Source organism: Erpetoichthys calabaricus, chromosome 3 (assembly GCF_900747795.2).
Source record: "Erpetoichthys calabaricus chromosome 3, fErpCal1.3, whole genome shotgun sequence".
Taxonomy (NCBI): Eukaryota; Metazoa; Chordata; class Cladistia; order Polypteriformes; family Polypteridae; genus Erpetoichthys; species Erpetoichthys calabaricus.
In genome coordinates this window covers 171,527,746-171,550,420 of record NC_041396.2, presented here as the reverse complement: position 1 = coordinate 171,550,420, position 22,675 = coordinate 171,527,746, and the positions used below count along the sequence as shown (strand labels likewise).

Below are 22,675 nucleotides of genomic sequence, written 5' to 3'. Positions count from 1 at the left end.
GACAAATTTTCTAAAAAAACTACAGAAAATGGAAAATTTCAATATTAACAGAGCAAACACAGATTGCTTACAAAAAAAGATAATGTTTGAGCATATACTCAAAGGTTTGGTGTATTTTGCTCAACATCACTCATTCTATGATATCCATGAAATTAGTATTACCAGAAAAGGTAATTAGATGGGATAAGTCCGAGGCAAGTAGTTCATGAAAGAAGGGTGCCAGGGTATTCACAACAATAAATTACATTTACTACTGCTGCAAATTACACCTAATATACAGTAGTTTTGGTTGATGACTTTACATAATGTTACTTGAAAGATCAACCAAAATTAAAATGGCATTAAAAGACTTTCTTAGGGAATAAAGTCAGCCAGAGGTAGAAATTGTACAGTGCAGTATGAAGAAAAAACTACCTTTAACACTATAACCCACTTCGATCAGTTACACCACTGGCAACATATAAGATGTTCAAGCATGCTACCTTTGCTAAGCCTATCAAACTGTGTGACATCTTAATAAATTAATTAGTATGGAAATTTACTGTAAACAGCGAGAGGAAACTATCATACATTGTTTTGCCAACTGTGCCTGGGTGAGTGTAGATAGATAGATAGATAGATAGATAGATAGATAGATAGATAGATAGATAGATAGATAGATAGATAGATAGATAGATAGATAGATAGATAGATAGATAGATAGATAGATACTTTATTAATCCCAAGGGGAACTTCACATACTCCAGCAGCAGCATACTGATACAAAAAACAATATTAGATTAAAGATTGATAACAATGCAGGTTATGTATGCATCTCAGGAGTAAATGCTTCTATTAATTCATTGATTGAAAAGGGCTGTTAACTCTCATATGGGCATGTTCTTGACTTGTGACCAGAACATGTAAGCAGCCCCTCACTATAAATCAGTTTGCACCAGCAACTCAGTTTTACTGTTGTATTGATATATTTTCTTTCTCTTACATTGTGTGTGCTTATCTTTGATGAATATCATTTTAATTAGAAGTGGTTATATATTTATTTATATTTTGGATTTTTATCATTAATCTGTTTAGTAATTTATTACAGCAAGTAATGCAGTACCAAAAAGGCCAACAATAAATGCTTTTTATTTTACTGTGAGGAATAATGACAATAGATTGAAAAGAGAAAGTCAACTTAGATGTACTTAAAAATAAAAAAAAAAACTATTGCAAAAATGTCAATTGATGTACATTGTTTTCTGAAATGAAAAAGAAGTTTGTCTTAATTTTTATTTACATTTTTTGATATGTTTCAACCAAATGGGAGCCACATCAGTTCAGTAAGATTTATTATCTATATACTTGCCAGTGGTGCAGAAGTTTTTATTTTGATGTATGCCACAATGTTATAGTGCTCAACATGGAATGCTATGAAAGCAAATTTTATCATTATTAAATACTAATAAATACTACACTTTATTAAACATATTCTTAATATACAAAATAATATTAAGCATATATTCTTTACATAGAAAAAAATAATATGAAAATTCAAAACAGTTGATCTGAATAATGCTATTGAAAGAACAGAAACTTTGGTCATTTCTTTTTATATTGATATTTTAGTTGCAAGATTCCTGCTTTCTCCAAAACATTAAAGATTACTGCTTTCACCAAGAAGTTAAAATCTGTTATGAATATTTATGTCTAAATAGGATATCTTTAATAAAGATCAAGCAGAAGTTGCTTTGAAAGAATCTGACACAATACTAAAAAGATTTATTAAAATATCATGCACAGGAAAAGAATATTATAAAAACATTTAACAGAAAACAGAAGGAAATATCAAATGATTGTAAAATTATTTGACACAAGCTTTCACAAAAGAAGAAATGAATGGAATGTCTCGGGGTAATTAGAAACAAATAATGTAAGAATTTTAACCCTGAAGAAATCAGAAAGATTCGCTTTATGAACTCCAGGCACACAAGTCCAACAAAACAGAAAGGTCCTTTGGGAGTTTGGAAGGAGTGCAGAAGTAAATTATAGAACTTATTTCTAAGCCATTTGAAAATACATCCAAATGGTTTATATTACTACATATGGGAAGGGTACCAGATGAATAGAAATATACAAAGGTAACTCACATCCTCAAGGCACTTGCTTTTGTGTAAAAACAGTTGAAAAATTAGTGAAATTATTGGTAGTGTCTTGGAAACTGCAGTATAAACCAATGTGCTATACATCTTTAATGCTTTAGTCAGTAAGACCACAATTGAAAGACTATGAGCAGATCAAGTCACAATACTTCAAAAAGAAATAACAGCAATTGAAGCTGTGAAGATTAGTAACTAGCAGGTGAGTTTGTCGAGAGCATGCACCACAGAGAGACATCTAAACATCTTCTGAATAAATCTAATTCAAGAGTGTAGTCTTAAAGGAAAGATCTGCTGTATCTGAGTCATGCTATTATGTCACCAAATGAGCTGAATAGACAGAAAGGTCTTCTGTTAATTTTAAAACTTTATTTATTCTTCCAGAATATTTTCAGTAATGGTATTCATTGTGGTCTGTATCACTATCTCAAGTGAGTTTTTCAAGAACCTAGTTGGCGTTTATCTTAGTTAGAAGGTCACAGATTTAATTTTAGAACTCATTCCTAGAATTTTCTGCACTATCATTAATTTATACAAAAGTTGATGATGTGATACAGTAGTGCTGGGTCTTTCAAATTTAAAGAAATAATTAAAAAAATATATACATATTGGCGTTCTAATTTCTTATTTAATGCGTTACCTAAAGCTGTAAATAAAAATGTACAGCTGCTCTGTCATGATGTTTTAATTCTGAGCAATAATCAAAGTCTAAATAAAATTTTGAGTGCTGTTGTATTTTAATTCTGAGCAATAGTCAGAGCACCTTGTGAAAGGCATAACTGAATGTTTAATGCTTTTAGTCAGACCGTTTAGTTTCTAAGAATATCCATGTGCACTAAATAATGGATAATATATTTAGATGCTGCCTATTTCTGTTTATTAGCTGTGTAAGTACAGATCAAAATTAATTGAATTATCCTCTGGAACATTAACTCATTTATTTTGGTGCTGCATCAGCCTTGTCTTTTATTTTTAATTAATTGTCCTCTATTTTGAGGATGAATATTCAGCCGGATCCTTTGTTACTTTCTTATTAGTGTTGTCCCAGATCATATCCCACTAAACAAAGGCCAGTCTGGTGTGATGTTCTTTGTAAACCTTTTTTGTAGGTGTTTAATTTTAAGATGCTGGAAATAATCAGTTCCACCTGAGGTGTAATGCTTTTTATTAAGTTTAAGAAAATAAGATTCTCTTCTCTTGGCAACACCTAAAAATGTTATTCCATCTGGCAGCCCTTTCTGCATTATTTTTCAACAGTTATCACCACCTCTTAACATTTAGGTGTACTCTTCTCTCCTCTATTTTCTTTCTATCATTATAGATAGGTAGAAGGATGGATAATGCCCAGTTGCACTGTTTTTCTGCCTTGTTATTTCTATGTTATGCTTTGAATAAATATTATTATTTGCTCAGATAACATTTTTGAATTTATGCAGTTACAATTACCCTGTTTATCCGTTTTACCCAACTGTTTTTGTGCTGTATTTTGGTAACATGCATAATTTACAAATAAAGTTTTTTTTAAAAATCTAATTAAATAGTAATCTGATGTGATGTTATTGGCAAAGGTGATTTTTTCATTTTTAACATCATTTGTGCTAAATACATTGTTCACTTTCAGCACTAGTACCTGAAGTTGAGACACTTACAGTTGTGCTGGTAAGTTTACATACCCTTGCATAATTTGTAAGATGTGTACCAATACTTTAAAGAACAAAATGACTGATCAGACAAAAGACATTTAATTTACTTTTAATGGAATTCAAGTTAAACTCTAAGACATCACAGAACGGCACATCCATTAAACAAAGCATAGTAATAAGGAAAATAATGAGATGGTCCCTGTTCAAAAGTTTGTATACCCTTAGTTCTTACTACCGTTTATTGCCCCCTTTAGCATCAATGATAGCTTGCACTCTTTTGTGATAGTTATGGATGCTTCCCTTGATTTTCTCAGGTGGTAAAACTGACCATTTTTCTTGGCAAAAATACTCCAGGTCCTGTAAATTCTTGGGTTGCCTTGCATGAACTGAACATTTGAGATCTCCTCAAAGTGGCTCAATGATATTAAGGTCAAGAGACTTTGACGGCTACTCCAGCACCTTCACTTTTTTCTGCTGTAGCCACCAAAGGGTCAACTTGACCTTGTGTTTTGGTTCAATGTCATGTTGGAAGATCCAAGTGGATCCCATACACAGCTTCCGGAGTAAAGAATGCAAGTTGTCCTCTAATATTTTCCGGTAACGTGCTGCATTCATCGTGCCATTAATTTTCAATAATTCACCATGCCACTGTAGCTAACACACCCCCCAGAACATCAGAGATCCATCTCTATGCCTCACAGTATGGATGATGTACTTTTCATCATGAGCCTTGTTGCATCCTCTCTAAACATAGCGTTTATGGTTATGACCACAAAGTTCAATTTTGATCTCCATACTCCAATAGACATTGTTCCAGAAATTTTGAGGCTTGTCTACATGAAGTTTGGCATATTGTAAGTGGGCTGTTTTGCATTGTTGGCACGGTAAAGACTTTTTTTCTTGCATCTCCACCATGCAGCCCATTTTTTATTCAAGTACCTCCTTAATGTGCATCTTGAAACAGCAATACCATTTGTTTGCAGAGAAGCCTTTATCTCAGCTGATGTGGCTTATGGGTTTTTCTTGGCAGCTCGACAAATGATTCTGGCAGCAGTGACTGAAATCTCAGTTGGTCTACGTGACCGTGGCTTGGTAACAACAGAACCCCTAACTTTCCACTGAACACTACTGACAGGCATTTTCAGATCTCTAGATATCTTTTTATATCCTTTTACTAATTTATTCAAATCAACAACCTTTTCTTGCAGGTCCTTTGACAATTATTTTGCTTTCTTCATGGCTTGGTGTCCAGCACAGTCAGTGCAGTTCTGCATAATTTTAAATTGGCTATTTTGCACAGACACTGATTGCCATCAAAGAGGTTACAGGTGTGGACACTCTCCCTTAAGTACCCTTAATTTGAACCTGTGTGTGTCAACTTGTTTGTATATTATCAGCCCCAACATTCAAGAGTATGTAAACTTTTGGTCAAGCCCATTTGGGGTGATTTCAGTTATCATTATGATTTAAAAAGGGCACACACAATTAGGTGATAATAAATTTCCTAGCGTGAGCACTCCCTCCTATTAAAAGGAAAGCTTTATGCATGATTACTTATATTTCCCAAACAATGGCCAATATTTCACAAGTTCTACCAGGGTATGTAAACATTTGTGGCAGTACTGTCTGTTTTAAGTCTGTTATCTAAATGTACACTGCTCTTTCAAGCACTGAAATATTCTTATATTAGAGCACAGAAAATGTTTGGAAGAAATTGTGGAATCGTGTACACAGGTACACTCACAAACACTGTCGGTACACAACTGTGAAAGTTGGAGAAGTGCTGCTACTCTGTACCGCAGAGTACTGGCCCACTTTAGGTTATAATGAGGTAACAGATAATCTGGTTTTTCATTGATAATAATTACATTAATGTAAGTGAGCAGGTATTTAGTAATTTTAATTATATAAATTATTCAGGTATATCAGTAGATTGTTTGAATTCAATTTAAAGTTGTGCAATTGCACATTTAATTTTAAATTAATTGCAAATTAAAAAATGTAATATATATATATATATATATACAGTATATATATATATACTATATATATATACAGTATATATTATTATATATATATATATATATATATATATATATATATATATAATATATATATATATATATATACAGTATATATAAGGAAATAGAAGAGCTGGTTTTCAATTTTGTTTAAAGAAAAAAATTGGTTTAAATCATTTTAGATTTATATTTGGAAATGGCAAATGTAATGCTTTGTGTTCAATATGCTGAAATAACTTTCTTACTTATATATTCATTTAAAACATGCCAGGAAAAATCAACATTAGTTCAACCATATAACTCCAATTCTGTACTTAAAACATATTTTTAAATCTTTGTTTTTGTGCGAAAAGCTGAAAATTTTATTACAGAACATATTAATACATCTACTCCTCTTTATCATTTTCTTTTTTCATGTCAGAGCTTTTGGTAGATCGTTGTGTGACACCTCGGATTAGCAGTCATTTCTAATTTGCTTCATGCCAACTTTCCAGACAACTGAAATCCACAGGAACAGTAAGAAAACAAGAATCAAAGTCTTACTCAAGTTTCAGTGAACACTCAATTAGCATTAAGACTCCAGCTTCATAAGTCTGTCAATGAAGGTACTTTAGTCTTTATATTGAAATCACATTTTAAACTTCACATTTTTACTTTTGCATTTTATCAACTTTACTTATAGTTTTATTTTTTAATTCAGTCTAATTTATCTATTTAACTGGGATTCATTTTACTGTATTGCCAACTTATGCTCTCAGTCTATTCATATTTGTTATTAGTTCTTGTTTATCTGGATAGACTCATCAAAGTTTGTGTGTTTATAATTTATTATGATTTGAATGATACTTTATATCATTTGACTTCTGTTTGCTTTGGAAGGTGCTTCTAATGGTGTGCTCTGTGAAAGGCAGTTTGTAAAATACCGATAGATTCTTGCAATCTTCTTCTTACATGACACAGATTTGTTAATGTTAGCTTCAACTTATGGTGATATCTTCATATATCTGTCTAATTTTTTTATTAGTATTTTTGTCATCTTCTCTGTAATTTTAGGAAGGCATTCTTTTATTAAACAAACACTACATGGCATGTATAGGTTTTTATGTCATTTTGTGGGAGCAGTTATTCATATCAAACAGTCAAGTTCCAAATACTCACTTTTCATTCAGTCCTGGGGGCAATCATTCTGATAACAGGTTGAGTAAGTCAGATCCAACATCCCTATCCACAACAAAAATCTTCATCTATTCTAACAATGCTTTCAGCTGCTTCTAAAGCAGCTGTAAGGTGTAATATCTCCACAGTGTCATAGATTTGTTCTGGGTCTTCTCCTGGATTTGCATGGCACATCATCTGAGATTTATATAGCAGCTATTTCAGATGTTTTTGCATCGGTTCTTGCAGTTTTCACAGGAACATAATATAATTTTATTTCAGTATTTCTGACAAGGTTGCTAAAGTGCAATTGCAGTGTTATCTAAAAATTATAAGTGAAACATGTTTTTAACTCAAGATTCACCTATTTTCTCCTCAGTTCTGATAAGCTGTGTAGAATGAATCATCAAATGATGATGCTGACATTACTACATTTAACATATGATTTTATTCAGAAGAGGAGTTATGATAGGTTTAAACTTAATGTGATGATGTCAATTTAGGTACAATGTTCAGTTTTATTTCCCACATCCCAATGAAGTGCATGTAAGGTTAACTGGTAACTTTAAATTAGCTTCTGTAAAAACAGAGAGGTAAACAGTTAAAGTTGAGTTGAGGTTCCAGCAAGGATTCCCAATTTAATCTTTGGTAATATAGTTGTAAAAGTATCAATAAAGGGACTACTTGGTCTGTCTCATGACTTTTCTAGCCCACCAACGAATCTCCAGAGAATGAGGGACAATCTTCTTCAGTCACTGGTCTATGAATGAATATTGACCTCCTGTCCGATTGCTTCTTAATTAGCAATTGTGGTGAAAGGAGCAGGACTTCTGGAGACCCCAGAAAAGTGATGTCAAAGGTCCTCTTGGCAGTTCTCCTTCACTCTAAGTTTAAAGAAAGAAAGGAAGTTAGCGACTGTGTCACACTAAACTTCCCCCTAAAACCCCACCCCATTTCCTTCCTGCATAGATCCCGTAAATTCTCCCTGGGAGCACAAGTCTGCCACCCTACTTTAATTAACAGTGAGTGTGTGTGTGAGGGTGCCATGTAAAGTCCATCCATCCATTTTCCAACCAGCTGAATCTGAACACAGGGTCATGGGGGTCTGCTGTAGCCAATCCCTGCCAACACAGGGCACAAGGCAGGAACCAATCCCAGGCAGGGTGCCAACCCACTGCAGGACACACACAAACACACCCACACACCAAGCACACACTAGGGCCAATTTAGAATCACCAGTCCACCTAATCTGCATGTCTTTGGACTGTGGGAGGAAACCAGAGTGCCCGGAGGAAACCCACGCAGACACGGGGAGAACATGCAAACTCCACGCAGGGAGGATCCGGGAAGCGAACCTGGGTCTCCTAACTGTGAGGCAGCAGCACTACCACTGCGCCACCGTGCCGCCCGCTATGTAAAGTGATGCCCCAAAAGTAATGGAACCACATTACCATAACAACAAAAAGGATAAACAGAGTTCCAAATAACACAGGCTGGACCAAAGCTTCATTAAGTCTGTGCCTCAGAAACAGGCCTTACCCCAGACAGCCAAGTCCCAACTCAAAAAGTCAGACTTCAAGACCTGCACAGACCCAAAGTGGAGCTCAGACTTTTAAAGTTCAAAAATATTTTAAATGTACAAAGATGGCCTTCAAGGGATTCAAAAGATTTTTAGAAGATTCTTTATAAATGAAGAATTTTTAAATATAAACAAAAAGAAGCAGATAACAGCTAGACTGGGGAAAAGGCAAAAAAGAAAGGCAAAATGAGTTTGCATACAAAGGCATTCCAAGGCTAACAAGTCCAATCCATTATCCAGTGCTCAGAATCCAAAAAACAAAGCAATAAAATCCATAATAACCAGAAAATCAAGAAATGTCCTCAAAAGACCTGCAATCTGCAATGCACCCACAAGGAAACTTTATCTCCTCAAGAGTATAATGGTTGAGGGCGATGTTTCAGCAGTGACGCCATGGTGGCCCTACCTCCTGGTGTTCCACACAAAAGATGTAGCTTTGGACACAAAAAATACCATACATAATGAAGAAACAAAATACATAAAAAACAAAAAAGCATCAAAAATAATACTTCAGAATTAAAACAAACAATCGTTAAAGGACAACATAAACAAGCAATGGAATAAACCCTAGCTGTAACATATCAAGTTGTGTCTTCTGTGAAAATCATGTGCAAGAAAAAAATAAAATAAAATCAATAATGTCCAAGTCTCAAAAAACCTCTGCATTTTCCCAGTTGATTCTCAGGTTCGCCAGGGGTGTGTTCTTGCTCTTATTCTGTTTAATGCTTACATGGGGTTAGTTGGGCAGGATTGTGGGGTTCCAAGGCTGTGGGGCATCTGTTGGTGAAGAAAGATTTACTGATTTTGACTTTGCTGATGATGCTGTGTGGCTCTGATCGGGGCTCTTGAGAGACTGAGCAAGGAGTCTAAGTCTCTGTGCTTGCGAGTGTCCTGGTTAAAAACCAAGATCCAGGTATATAATGACCTCTTTGGCACAGCCATCAGCAGTGTGTCTGTCTGCAGAGAGAGTGTCAAACTTGTTGAGACGTTTACTTACCTTGGCAGTGACATTCATTCCTATGAAGTCAGTAGACGGATTGGGAGAGCATGGGGGGTGGGGTGGCGGGGGGGATTTCATGAGGTCACCGGAAAGGTTTGGTGGTGCTCCAAATATCTATGCAAAAGGACAAAGGTTCAAGTCTTTAGAGTCTTGGTGTTTCGCTATATGGTTGAGAGACATGGATGCTATCCAGTGACCTAAGACGAAGACTGAACTCCTTCAGTACTGTGTCTCTTTGGAGAATCCTTGGGTACTAGTGGTTTGATTTTGTGTCGAGTGAGCGGTTGCTCACAGAGTACCGAATGAGGCACATTACCTGCCTTCTGAGGGAGCATCAGTTACGGCACTATGGCCATGTTGCACAATTCCTGAGGATGATCCGGCTCACAGGATTCTCATTGTTGAGGACCAAAGTGGCTGGACCAGGCCAATAAGATGCCCACATAACATCTGCCTGTGGCAGATAGAGGATCACTTCTGGAGGGTGGGACTGGGCCGCCTGTCTGCCTGGGGAGGGGAGTTGCCAACCAGGATCCCAAGCTGTTTTGTTATGTGGTGGGTGTGGTAATGTGCAGTACCAGTGCATTCTCTTGACCTGACCTGGCCTAAAAAATGGTGGATTCAAAGCAATCTAATTCAGTGCGGAAATCACTGACATGTAGTAGGAGATGGTCTGCTCTGGTCTTTTTAGGTTGCCATTCAAAGGAATAAAAAAAAAAAAAACTTTTAACATGTTGAACTCAGGAGGTGAATTCAGGAAAGAAAACTCATTGTCTTTGTATTAGATAAGGAACATTTAAATAATACAATCTTGTGTAAATATAATTCAGTAGCAACACAATCACAATTTGGCAGTTTTCAGTTAAAGAAATTGGTGATGGAATTTGGCCATAAAATCAAAATGACTCCACCTCCAGTATATTTTATTTCTCTTTCTCCCTGTGTGTTTTTTGTAAATTTAAGTTAAATCCTAGTGTGTCATAGACTGGATTGAAATTTAGGAGCAGTCTTAGGCCATGAGAACAAATGGAATATAAGTTTTTTATTGCAGCATAAACATAAGATGATTAAATCAGTGATAAATTAGGTAGGCTTGTTTTGCAGATTACAGTCTTAACTGTGAAAGGCTGAGCCATCACACTTAGATAATAAATCCATAATCCAGCCATGTAAGTGTTCAGTCATACATTTTGGTATTCATCAATAGTCCTGTAAAGAAATACAAAATTATGTATGTACTCTTTGCTCTTTCGGGTTTTATTTGCTTGTTAATAAGTAATTTTATGCATAAATAGGCAAGTAAGGTGAAGATTATGGAAAGCAACATGTATGAGCACACTTACTTCATCAAAATAAACTAGAAAATTTAAATATTTTTTTTCCAGTTTTTCCAGTCGTAACAGTATATGAGTAAACAGCATTCACATATTGAGCCAGTCAACCTAATCTTCATGTCTTTGTGATGCAAGTGGGAACCTGTAGAAAAATCCATGCCAACACTAGGAGAAGGTAAAAACTCCACAAAGACTGTGGCCAGGTCTGTTTTTTAAATCAGTCCTGGAGCTTTGAGTCACTCACATTACTACTGCACTACCATTCCACCACCTCATATAATTAAATTATGCAGCAGAACTTTTTTTCTTAAACAAATATTTGTAAGTACTAAATTGTCCATCAATGCACATAGCACAACAAACACACATTTTAATTATAACAAATGCATACACATCTCTTCATAAACATATATTTTTACTGTTTCATTTAAGCATTGACACTTTTTTTCCACCATCTGACTATCTTCAAGACATCACAAGTTACCCTTTACTCTGCTACTCCGCTCTTTAAAACAGGGTAACTGATACTATGGAAAAACACACTCTTCTTCATACCAATGTCATCTAAAACAGGATGGAGTAAAAGGATTACTTCAGTGCTCCTGACATACACCTTTTGTCCACATTAGCAGAATGAATGAAGTAATCTAAGCTCAGTATAGATAACAACAACAGTGTGTGCTTTCCTTTTTAAACAATCATTTCCCATGAAGCTCCTAAATTGTTTCGAGACTCATTCAAAAGCCAACTTCCAGTAGTAGGTGTTGTAAAACTTTATAGGTTTAAAGAATCGTTTTTCCTGGAAGTGGTTGATTTTTTCTTTTTGCCTGTGCCTCTCATCTTCATCTGTGAGATACAATTACATAGACAACATTATCTCTAAAAGCTTACAAAAATGTTGAAGGGAATTTAAAAAATGGATGGAAAGTTTTTATTGAAAGAACAGATGCACAAATCTAAATCTTAACATCAAAATACATAATAATTAGAACTGCATGATGCAACATAACATGTACAAGGAAAAATGTATAAAGGAAGAAGAATCTTGTGCAAACACAAAAGAGTATACTGAAAAATAAACTAAAAATAACTTTAATAATAGAAATTATCCAGTATAAATAAATAGTATCAGAGATTGGTGGGATGAAATATTTATATTTACTCAGTCCGGTATGATAGTACTGTTTGTTATTGAAGTTCACAGTAAAAGTAAATCTTGCGTGTGTTCATTTGCAATAAAAGTTTACATTTGGTAAAAAGTTCTAATGCAGAGCATGTCTGGGACTGCTGAAATTATTTTCTAAGTATGCTGCTCAGTGCCTATCATCACTTGTTGTTTCTTTAGGCAGTTGTTTTAGTAACGTTCAAAACACATTCCATGGGCCTTTTCTTCTGAAGTACTACATGCATTTTCTGCCTCTTACTGAAAAAATTAGATATAAAAAAATGCAATCAAATGGGAAGTTTTGAAATCTTCATAAGAGAAGGTGAAGATATATTGCAAATGTCTTAAAATTACACAAATCCCTACATTCCTTGAAAATAACAACTGATTACTACTAAATAAGAAAAAAATATAAAACAATGAACTTTAAAAATTCAGAATAAACAACAAGGCTGCCAGCAGCAATGACCAAAGACTATATAGATTTTGGAGAACTTTTAGGAAACGTTTTTTAATTGGTTCAAAAAAGTCTAAAAATGAATTGCATTTATTTTACCTATTTGATTTATTGTGTATGTTATTGACATTGAACCTAATTATATATATATATATATATATTTTTTTTTTTTTTTTTAAATATTGTTTCAGAACTTTTTAAAATAAAAGTAGTTCAAATCACAGCAGAAAGAATTTTTTGGTATGTTGAAAGATATTTTCATGGGGTTCCACGACTTGTCTCATTTTTGAGGAAAGGTTAATTAAAAATTCTTAAAAACATATTTTAGAAACAGAACTGGCTGCATTGGTAATTAGTTGGGTCTCAGTTACTTCCAAAAGCATTGCTGAAATTTTGGGTTTTTCATCTTGCACAGGTGTTTTAAAGTGAATGTGATTCTGAAAAATCAAATTGTGTACATGTTCATATGCTTATTCTTGAAAGCATTCTGTATATTTCAAAGATTTTACGTTCAGTTAATATAGATCTATAACAAATTAACAAAGTATCATTCTACAATACCTCCATAATAGATCAGAAGGGTATAGCACAACATATATAGTGGTATAAAGGGTTTTCAGAATAGTTTTATTAATATCAGCAGGCTTTTAGAATTTCCCTAGAATAATAACTATGTCGAGCTTCATTCTGATTGAGTGATTCATTTTGTTGCTAACATGTCCACAAACTCAGATTCTGATATACACGCACACATACTGTATTTAATATCACTCCAGAAGAAGCCAAATAGTGTTCAGGTATGAATAAGATGTATATGTCTGTTTAAAACTGAAGGTTGAAATTTGAACTGCATAATAACACCTTTCCTATACAGCATATCAAACTTTACCTCTGGTATTTAAATGCTGCCAGGGAGAACAAAAAAAAAAAAAAAAAAACTCCAGAGGGCTGGAGAAAAAAACAAAATCTGCAGGGGTTCTGAGGCCACGAGACCACTCAGTTCTCACTGGGAATTTAACCTAACATAAATGATCTCAATTAGTCCTCATGGTTTTCAGGCATCACGTGGAAGAATTAAACGATGAAAAGAAAAACAAATAGAAAATAATAGTGTTTAAAGATCGGAAAGGAAGCTTTACAAATATACAAAGTATATACTTATACTTTACAAAGTATATGAAAAAATGACATTGCTGGATTGTTCCAAGGTAATGTTAATATTCGACTATATTCAGTATTTCTTAGTGTGGTGCTGTACAGTGGGAATGTGTTGTATGCTAATTACTTTTACCATACACTTTAAATGTAATAATATATTGTAACTTGAACTTTATTTACTTAAAGAATTTTTGGGGTACCCAAAGTGAAAATCTGTCCTCTTGGATCTGCTGTATGATGCCAGAAGATTATTAGCTTCAGCTATCAATGATTGGTCTGATATTTGTCTGAAAAATCATCTGCTACAGAACAGAATTCATGGTTCCTTCAAAAGTTATAGATAACACTATAACCACTCTGCATGACTACTAATATGACCTGCTTTGGAATGTAGTGTTAGTCTGTCTTCAGGCATATAGCTACCCATGTCAAAAAGTTCTGATTTTGACTCCACTGTTCTTAGAAAATTCTTTCAGAACACTTGAGAATCATTTATAGGCATTTTGTTAACGTGAAAATTAAGCACTCATGTTTGCATTAGTGATAGATGCTTTTCTCTTAACTAAATAATTTTTGAATCAACAGAGCAAGTCCAACACTGTGTTTAGTGTATAGTGAGGTTACTTTATCCATATTGTCTGAAGATGTTTACTATAAGTCAAAGACGACACTTAGCCAAGGGTTTCAGTGGCACCTAGGAGACAGAGAAAACAGTTTAAAAATTTTAAAGTTAAGTCAATGAATAAAAGTGCTACTCTGCTCTGTATACAGTATGTCAAATATAAAATAATTGTGAATTTTTGCTACATAAAATGTTACATATTAGTATCAAATGATGTCTTAAATGCTAATTAATAACCAATAGAGACATTATAAGTTGCCTAACAATGCAGTGACTATTCTTATGCTTTAACATTTAATGATAAGTAAAGAAGAGTTTCTAGTCTATGAATGAAATTTAATGTGATGATAAAAACAAACAAAAAAATATAGAATTAGAATTTAATTCTGCAGAACTCCATTTTTAATGTAGGATAAAATAAGGACAAATGTGTGTTTTGCAAATATTGTAAAAAATTTGATATCCTAGACATGAGCCACTTTATAAATGTGTCAATCAGATGTTAAATGTTGGTGTAGTGTATTACGTAGCTTGAATTGAATGTCTATTAAAGTAATATGGAACACCAGAATTTGTTTTTACAGAGAATAAGCATTTACAAATAACATACTTAATCTGAGGAATTGAATTTTGCAGTTTTTGCAAGTAAGACTTTTACTTTACTTTGCACATATGACAATGATGGCCTATTGTATACACCTGTTATTAATTGCAAGGCAAGTATGGTATACACTTATACAGATATATACACTTACACAATTATAACAGTCAAAATAAAAAAACAAATGTTCTCTGCAGTATATATAGATTAGCCTATTCATTTTTCAAATTCTCATTATTCACATTAGGGTAACAGGGAGGCACAACTCATTCGAGTAGATGTGACTGAAGGACAAGAACCACACATTACAGTAGCCAATAGTGCAAGTCACATTCACTCATATGCAGAGGCAGCCAGTCAGTCTAGCATGTAGAGAACTTTAGAGTGTTTTAGAAAAACCATAAAGACCAGGGATCAGATTTATACGTTTTTATGTACACACAAAAAGGGCCTGAAATGTGCATATGCATCTGGTGATCTCTCTATCATAAAAAAAAATTTTGGGAGGGAGACTAGGGAGACGAGATGTGATCTTCTCGGAAGACAATTTGACGTCCCGCTAGAGACACTTTACCGTCATGCGAGACAAGGCAGTGAGACATTTAAAACAAGTTCACGGACATCTAACCTAGCAGTTGTTGGAATGCATTTGGCAGACACACTTCATGTGCTCCCAGCTCTTACAACAACGACAAGCGGCAAGCTGAACATGCAGCTCACCAACAGCAGCAGCAGCAAGCCAGCAGATGATCCCACCACTTCTCCTTAGCATGCGTTCACCCCCCCTTCACAAGGCGAGCGGCAGAGATGTGAAGTGGCAAAAGGACAGCTGCTGTACAGGCTTTTAAATGATCGAGGAGCAGCGGGACAAGCAGGACAAGCAGAACACACAGCTCTCCAGCAGCAGCAACAATCCAGAAGATGATCCGACCGCTTTTCCTTACCGTGCGTTCCGCCCCCCCCCCTTCACAACGTGAGCGGCAGAGACACAAAGAGGCAAAAGGACAGCTGCTGTACAGGCTTTTAAATGATCGACGTGCAGCACGACAAAGACAACACGCAGCTCGTCAGCAGCAACAGCAGAAAGACGGCAGCTGAACGAACAGCATCTCCTTAGCCTGAGTTCAGCTGCCCCACCTTCACAACGCGAGCAGCATTATACATCCTGCGAGAAAGAGATTTAACCAATAAAGGATAAGTATTGTTTTTACAAAATTTTTAAAGTAAAAGTGAAAATAATGCATATGTAACAATTCCCACGAAAATAACAATCTCTTTAAATTATTTAAAAAAGAAAACATGAAGGGCCAACATGCATATATTTAGAGCAAACCTGACTCATACTTCAGCCAGACCAGTTAAATAACCACTTATAATAGTAATAATAATAATAGTAATAATAAAAAATAAATTTTCTTTACATAGCTCTAATGATTCATATCACTAAGCCTTTTTTATAATGTCTATTGAGGTGATAAAAATATTAGCACTCATAAGTAATCAATATGATGTACAGACTCAATTTTAGTTACCTTATAAGAGAGCCAATGCTGTGTGTTTGCACTGAAGAACTTCTTGGGTTTTTCATCAGTTTATATTAGCTACCTATTGTCATTTTTCAGAATTAGAAACAAAAGCAATCACTTGTCAATAACTTAATTAAATAAAAACACAGGTGTGGTTCAATCCTTGTGTACAGAAAGCTCTAAATATCATGCCCTACACAGAGGGCCAGCACCACCATTAAGGTGAATTAAACATTTGCCTAGGGCACAGATCATAAGGGGGGTTAAAACCCAGCTGCACGGGTTAGCAACTGAATAGTTGGTTGGCGCACTAATAAGGTTGCCCTAGGATACAAAATAACCTAGCACCAGCTCGGCCTACAGCCCACTCATAGCCAAGGGGTTTGACACAACGTGACTTGTTTGGCACTTTTTCAAGACTCTACAAATGGTCATGTAGGAATGGAAAAAGCTTTTAAGGACCAACAGGATTTTTCTGCCCATAATGATGAATGACTCCAAGGACCATTCTCTTGGAACTATGTGATGAATTTGGCACATTTACAAATGATTCAGAAATGGTTAATAGTGTACCAATGTGCATATGCAAAATTTTATGAAAATATATTTTTTTGGCATATGCATTTTTCACTTTTTTAAGTGTGTGCATATTTTCTCCCTGGAATCCACACGTTATATTAATGAGACCTCGGGAAGGACATGAAATCTCCAGTTGGATATCACTAATCATTGAGCTATTGTGTGGTCATCTGTAAGAATATGGAGTATGTATATTCTGTGTAAATAATATAAAATATACACTTATTGTATAAAATAAAAGGAGCTATTTAATGTGAAGCCTTTGTCTTGGACAGAAAAGTAATAAACAATGTCTAAACACAAAAAAGGACTATAGGAAAGGAAAACGGTGCACAGGAAAAGAAAAAGATCAAGACAGAGACTAAGACAGAAGTTATTGTAGAAAGGAGGTGTTCTGAATTTATTTTCTTTAAATAAAGTCTCCTGTCAACCTAACCAGAGGATCTGTAGTGACTGCTGATAGGCTGAGAAATGAAGGAGCCAATGGACTTTCCTAAGAAATATAGCGGTGATGACTTTTGTTCTGGCACTTATAGTATACTGGTAAGCACATTTTGGTAAGTACCACAATTACAGCCATCCACCTATTTCCTGGGGGGTTTGAACCTATTGAAGTAACAAGGCAAAAAACAACACTGGAATAGACACCAACACATTGCAGATATAATCAGGGACTGTAAATAAACATGCCAGGCAAATTCAAAGTGATTAACCATTTTGATTCCAATTTTGGAGCACTTTAACTTACCCAAAAACTGAAACTATTTACAAGTATTTTGTTTTTTGTGTTTCAGATTCCTGACTTTTTTTTCTGAATCCTGATTTTTCTTGTCTTTAATTTTCATTACAATAAAGATTTGTGCTTCAGCAAGTTTCAAATGACCAATGATTAGTCATAAGAAGATGTTTTACTATCTGTTCCTTAAAGTTATATAATGATAAGACTTTTGGAACGGAAATCCTAACACATATTATGGAATGTAGCATTTGACAAAGTCAAGATGTAACAAATTAGCATTTTTTGCAACACAAGTAATGATGTTAGTATAAATCACAAGTTCATTTTTAACCAAACTTTTTAAATTAACAAATTTTATTTATATAACAGTGGAGTCAAAATAAAGCAGAGACACTAGTTATTTTGCAAGTATGACATTAACTGTATGCTTTTTCAAGGCATTGAAAATCATATGACTTCTATTTTCAAATTAATCTGTCTGGGTTTCGTTCTCTACAATACAAAATAAATAATTCATTTAACATCACTTAGAAAAAAAAGTTTTCAACGTGTTAACAGACAAAGCAAGATACAAAGGCAGAATACATCAGTGATAAAATGTCTTTATAGTGCAACTAATTGTATCATTGAGATACGGCTTTCTTATACTGTCTTGTACTGTTCATTAGTATTTCATGTTTCAGGTAAAAAAAAAAAGTATATCAAAATTGTCTTAACATTCATCCATTTAAATTCCTTCTTAAGAGCAGCATAATAATGGAAGCTTTAAACCAAAGACAGCTTTTAAAGATTCTTCTGGCATTTGTGAAATGAGATGAGCAGTTGACATTTTAAAGCATGTAGGTGTGCGGTGGTCTGGTTATGAGTGCACACATCATGGATTGTTTTGAAGTTTAAAAGAGGCTTACAAGTCACTTGATACAGGGGTAATAATAATAATAATAATAATAAAATATTTTTCTAGGTATTACAAATAATCAGGTTGTTCATGCATATACTTCACTCTACATATATACATCTATAGTTCACTTAATGTCATGTTAAGTCTGTATTAAGACCTGAACAGGCAACCCTGTGATTTGTGTTCAAGCACAGGAGTGATGAGACCACATTGCCCACCACATTGTACAAGAGATCTGGATTCCTTGTGTTGACTTTTTTTAACAGAAAACTCCTATCGTAAGAAGCAGAGAAGGCCCTGCTGGTCATTCTCACAGACTTTAGATTAGTTTCCATTGTGGGCCATACAGTGCTAAATATAATAACTGAATGAGACTGAATAATCTATTAATAACTTACACACGTGTATGATCGTATTGTTAATTTATAGCTCCCATTTTGCTAATAATTATGATAGCTATTTTATTATATTTTAATGTATTAATTTGTTTATATATACACCTGTGAATACCACCAAAGAGTTTAAACCATTGTCTTAAAATATCAGTCATTTTCTAACCCACTTAGTCCTGATCAGGCACTCTGGGGGCGCTGGAGTTTATTCCGGCTAGCAGAGGGCTCAAAGAAGAAACAAACCCTTGACAAGGCGCCAGTCCATCGCAGGCCAAACATACACACAAACACATGCACTAGTCCCAGTCCACCTAACCTGTATGTCTTTGGACGGTGGGAAGAAACCGGAGCACCTCTGAAACATGCAAACTGCACACAGGGAGGACCTGGTACATAAACCCTGGCCTCTTTAATGCAAGGCAGCAACACTACCATGAAAATATCATATGAAGAAAGGCATATGGAATGTATCTGAATATATTCAAATAGAATTTTTGCTAGTTATGGTGCTTTTTTGAGGTTGCAAAGGAATAAAATCTAATGGAAAAAGAGGAAAACTTAAAGTTTCAGAGAATATTAAGTGCACATTTTTCACAGTTGTTAATTGATTTACATGTAAAGCATAGCAAACACACATTCATTTGACTTAGATCCACTGGGATTTAAACATTATGATATAGGAGTGCCATACAAAACATATGCAGTTATTAGCCAGGGGAGTCATTAGTTTCAGTCAGCACAGATTAATACAGATCGCTTTTAAAAGTGCAACTGCATTCTACTCTACTAAAATGTTAGAGCTTCTCGTATGGTCAAAAATACAGCATAATGCAAACAGTACAGCCAGTTTGATATATTATGTTCTAAATCTGAGATTTTGCAATACAATGCAATCTAAAAGCTACATCATATTTTTATTTTGAGGCTTACCTTATGACAAATAAAGTATAATCAAGGGTTTAATCAGATTTTAGTAGTAGGAGTATGGTATATCTTTGTACAGGTTATTGTATTTTGGCATCACTTACTGTATATGACTCTGTTCTTAAAATTTTTGACTTTAGAGTACAAAATGACATGTACTTTAAATGATGTGTTAATGAAGGGAAAGCACTGCTACTTTAAAAAACACTTAAATGGAAAACATTGTACTGGATTTATAAATCCAGTGCCAGCCTATTTAAGCCATAAATGTTGTTTTTTTAATTACAACTATACAGTGCATATACTGACCAAGAATATTATCCCTTTATCCTTCTATGCTGCCATTGGGTACAGTTATTAAAAATTTTAATGTAGAGTGTGCTGTCCTTCTTTTGAGTAAGTCTGATTCTTTTATTATCGGTAATGATAAATAGGCATCAGGAGCCATTAAAGACAATTTTGAAACACTTATACAGAGCCAATCAGTTGTCTATGAAAGGCCTTCAGCAATCTTCTTCATATGTAACAAATCAGGATAAAATATAATAACTATAATATATACAGTTTTTGAGTGCTGTGTGTTATGGGTTTGAAGACTAGACGAAAAAATTCAGACACTGCCAATAATGAAAAATAAAAATAAACAATTTGACTGTTATGCTGTCAAAGGTAGGAAGTAGACTAATCTATGTTAGTATGTCCTTTGCTAAAAATTTTATGTACTGTTCAATTCCCAACTTTATATTCAGTAATGTGAAGCAACTGGGTATTTAATTCACAACTCTCAGCGGTGCCAGCAAAACCTGAACAAGGAATTCTTTTAAGGGAAGATTTCAGCAGCTATTTACTTTACTTAGCTCATTAGGATTTAATACCATACAGGTTATGGGCTTGCAACTGAAAAAGGGGCTCATCAGGCACTTTAGTTCAGATCAAGCATTTATTTAGTTATGGACTAAAGTAGTTTAGTTTCTGTCGTTTTAAATATCAGGAAGTGTTGACGGTGGAAATATGTGAGATAAAACTTAAAGGTGAGAGATGACAGACAAGGCTCTAAGGTCAAATTAAACTTCAAGTTCCATGTGTATTGGCATATGGAATGAGGGCACACCTTGTTAAATGGGATCCACTCATACCTGTAAGGAAATGATAGCCAGGACCTTGAGGAATTTTATATTCTGCTAAAGAAAATGCAAGTAGCATTTACAATAGCATTTGAACCTAGAAACTGTCAAGGAATAGATTGTTTTCATGGCAATGTTAGCTTAGCAATCTTTTTACCCTGGCTCTATGTCACTTTTAGAAGCATCAATCGTTAATGGACGTTTTCAGTACAAAAGCAGATATTTGCAATATCTCAGGTTACATTTGTCATTACCTGCAGATAGCTACCAGGCAAGAGCAAACAAGGGAACTTAACGTTAGAAATCCTTCTGTTCTTGAAAAAAGAATTCAGTTAAATATATGCACTGAAAACGTGTAATGTTATTTTATGAATCAGCTCTTATGTGACATGTTCAAATATCCATTTTAATGCCAAAAACCTTCCATCACTTATAATGTAACACTGATCTGTTGTTTACAATCTACATAGGGAGGTTCTTTAAAAAATGAACATTTATAATTATTCTGTAATTCTGGTTCCTCTTTGAAACTCTCACATAGGGTTAAGCCAAGAATAGTTAAATGTATTTTTAATCCAGAAGCAAAATAAATAGTAAAAATTTAAACAGAATACTTTTTTAAACTGTTGTCTGTTTACAATGAGCTTTTTTAAGGGTTATGTAGCATTTTAAAAATAAACAGAACATTTAATACTAGGTTACAACATCAATATCTTTTTAATTTCAACAGCAATTTCTCATTTATCAGTGACTATCATTCCATTTACATTTTGTATTAGGTTGCGGCATACTTTTAATTGAATTTGTTGCTCATGGAAATGCCACCAATGTAATTACAGTGAATTTTAAAAAAATCAGTTAGAAGAGCCACAGGGACCCAATATCTCAGACTGCAACAGTTCATTAAATGCTCTGGGACCTGTGAGACATTTACATAATAATAAAGTCAGTAAACCAATGGAATATTTATTTCTTCAACATGGGCTTTTTCCATTTTTAAGTTTTAGTGAATTTTGTTTTAATTACCATACTCATATATTTATTTTTCTTTCAATTAACTCCTGGTTTGCACATTATTTCATTGACCTAACATCTTTTCACAATTTAGCTTCTGTTTCACCTCCAATATTGATATAGCCTGTTAAGTGGCATCTTAATAACAATGTAATGTGCATTTCATCACAATTTCTTGTTTATTTTGCACATTTGATCCATGATATTCTTACATTTCCCATTTAACACTTTGAGCTAAATCATTTGTATGAAAATGTGCCATATAAATAAATATTGTTGTTGTTGTTTCACACTGTTTTTAAATGTTGCTGGATCCATACTAGACAATTTGTGTGTCAATGTAAATATACCATAACCATGTTTAATTTGTTAGATCAGATTAGATTAGATACACTTTATTAATCCCATGGGAAAATTCAAATGTGTACAGTAGCAGAAAGATAAAAAACAAGAATGCAGATTCACAGGACAGATGATACAGCCACTCAATCAATCAATTAATAAATAAATAAATTTAAAAAATCTTAAGGAATACATCAGGTGGGTAAACTTTTAAGTTGTACTGTTTCAAATGACTACTAACAGTACATGTTTGTGAAAATA

The 22,675-nt window shown here is 34.2% G+C and overlaps 1 protein-coding gene across 1 annotated transcript in view; it reads right to left on the bottom strand.

The window, feature by feature from the left end:
• Positions 1-7,416: 7,416 nt before the first annotated feature.
• Positions 7,417-22,675, bottom strand: part of pax1a (paired box 1a) — a 78,524-nt gene continuing 63,265 nt past the window's right edge. Inside the window, exon 6 of the mRNA XM_028797525.2 lies at positions 7,417-7,841. The gene's annotated coding sequence lies outside the window, so the exon portion shown is untranslated. The remainder of the gene's footprint in view (positions 7,842-22,675) is intronic.